Genomic DNA, 2,386 nt, shown 5'->3' on the forward strand with positions numbered 1-2,386 from the left:
CTTGAATATGAAATCCCGAACTCCGGAATCGCCTTTTTACCATTGTTAATTTCTAATCGAATTTAATCATTTGCCATTTTAAATATTGCCATATTTGAACTTGCTTATTTCAATTTGATGCAAATCTTAGTTTAATTAATACATTGTTGAATAGAATATTAAATTTGCACATTTAGATTTCATACTCCATTACCCATTAATTCATTATTTTAATTTCATAAATACTTCAATTTAGTCAACTTTTATATCAAAAATTCAATCATTAACACAACTCCTCGTGGGATCGATATTTTTCTATACTACTTCTACGACCCGTGCACTTGCGGTTGGGACGCATCAAGTTTTTGGCGCCGTTGCCGGGGAGTTGTTTGTTTAAGATTAAATTCTTGATTATTTTAGTTGTTTTTTAGTTTTATCTCTGTTATCTTTTCATTTTGTGTTTGTTTGTTCTTTTTCAGGTACTCTTAATCTTTTATGAGAAGAGCTAGAAGCACAAGTGATACATCCTTATTATTCAACCCTGAAATTGAGAAATTTTGTAAGGCCAACAAGAAAGAAACCAGAAAAAGAAAAGAAGCCTTGATAGAAACTGAATTAGAAGCAGACATGGCTGATGAAAGAATTAGAATTGGTGTTGGTAATGCTGGAAATGGTCAAAATAATGAAAATGCAGCCCATGGTGAAGAGGTAGTAAATGCTAATCTGCCTAGGGGAAGTATGATGGATCATGCTTTTCCTCGTTTTGATGACTTGAGAGAGAGCATAGCAAGACCAAGAATTGATGCAAATAGTTACAAGATGGATTTTGGAGTCCTTCAAATGATTCAGAATTCTCAATTTGGGGGTCATCCTTCAAAATCCACACACACATCCAAGAAGTTTGCTATGATTTGTGACATGCAAAAACAACCTGGAGTATCTGATGATGCAGCAAGGCTAAAATTGTTTCCATTCTCTTTGAAAGATAGAGCATTGGATTGGCTTGATTCTTTACCTCACAACTCAATTACAAATTGGGAGCAGCTCACTGATGCATTTCTTGCCCAATACTTTCCACCTGGAAAAACTCAAGAGTTGAGGAATCAAATGATTGCTTTTAGACCAAGAGAAGATGAGACTCTTTATGAGTCATGGATGAGATGGAAGGAGTTGGAGAGACAATGTCCACATCATGCCATTCCCAAATGGATGATAAACCAGAATTTTTACACAAATGTCACTCCTGCTATCAGAGGAATCATTGATGCTCAAACTGGAGGGGAATTCATCATTAAGCATGAAGATGAAGCTTATGAGTTATTAGAGAAAATAGCAAAGAATAGTCATCTATGGAGTAGTCCAAGAGGGTCAACTCCAACTCAAAAAAGGCAAGTTGCTGGAATGTATGAGCTTGATCCATTCAACATGATCAATGCCAAATTTGATGCACTCACTAATGTCCTTGCTAAGAAAATGGAGGATTTAAGTATGCTAGTCAGTTCATCATCATGCTCTGGAAGTTCTCAACAAGTTACTTATGCAGAAGGAACAATGAGCTGTGGAGTAGATTATCCTTCATATGCTTGGAGGAATCATCCCAATTTTTCATGGGAGAATCAGCAAAATCAAGCTTCAACTCAGAACTTTCCATCACAACAACAAGAGCATCAATACCAACAACCTAGGCAACCACCACCTAGTTTTCAAAGAAAAGAATGCAACATCGCACCTTTACCAAGACAAAGAAGAACAAAGTTCCACCACAGAGGCTTTATTACAACAAATTCTTGCTAATCAAATTAAGCGTGATGAAGAGTTGAGAGAGATGAAAGCAAGGTGGAACAAATGCAAACACACAATAGGATGCTGGAAAATCGATTGCACAACAAGCATGCTCATCAAGTACCAATTCTATGGGGAAACTTCCTAGTCAAACAGAAAATCCAAGGGAGCAATGTCATGCCATCACACTGAGGAGTGGTAAAATAGTGCATAATGAGAAGAGTGAAAAAGTTGAAAAGAGAGAAAATGAGGAAGATTTTGAGGGAGATGAAAAACAAAAGAGTGGAAAAGGGAGTGCAAGAAAAGGTAAAGAGGAGGTTGGAGAGAAAGAAGAGAAATATATACCTCCAGAGCCTTACAAGCCACGCTTTCCTTTCCACAGAGATTTCAAAAAGCCAAGCTTGATAAGCAATTTGGGAAGTTCTTAGAGGTTTTGAAGAAGCTATATATAAATGTGCCTTTTATCGATGCTCTTTCCCAAATGCCTTCTTATGCTAAGTTTTTGAAAGAAATTCTCTCAAACAAAAGAAGACTTGAAGATTATGAGACTGTAGCCTTAACTGAGGAATGTAGTGCTATCCTCCAAAGGAAACTTCCTCCAAAGCTCAAGGATCCAGGGAGTTTT

The 2,386-nt window shown here is 36.8% G+C and overlaps 1 non-coding gene across 1 annotated transcript; it reads right to left on the reverse strand.

Moving 5' to 3' along the window:
- Positions 1 to 1,070: 1,070 nt before the first annotated feature.
- On the reverse strand, positions 1,071 to 1,178 carry LOC131181851 (small nucleolar RNA R71). Its single transcript, XR_009150326.1, has one exon. It is a non-coding gene; the product is annotated as a small nucleolar RNA R71 (small nucleolar RNA).
- Between the last annotated feature and the right edge of the window lie 1,208 nt (positions 1,179 to 2,386).

Source organism: Hevea brasiliensis, chromosome 7, assembly GCF_030052815.1.
Source record: "Hevea brasiliensis isolate MT/VB/25A 57/8 chromosome 7, ASM3005281v1, whole genome shotgun sequence".
In the NCBI taxonomy this organism is placed as follows: Eukaryota; Viridiplantae; Streptophyta; class Magnoliopsida; order Malpighiales; family Euphorbiaceae; genus Hevea; species Hevea brasiliensis.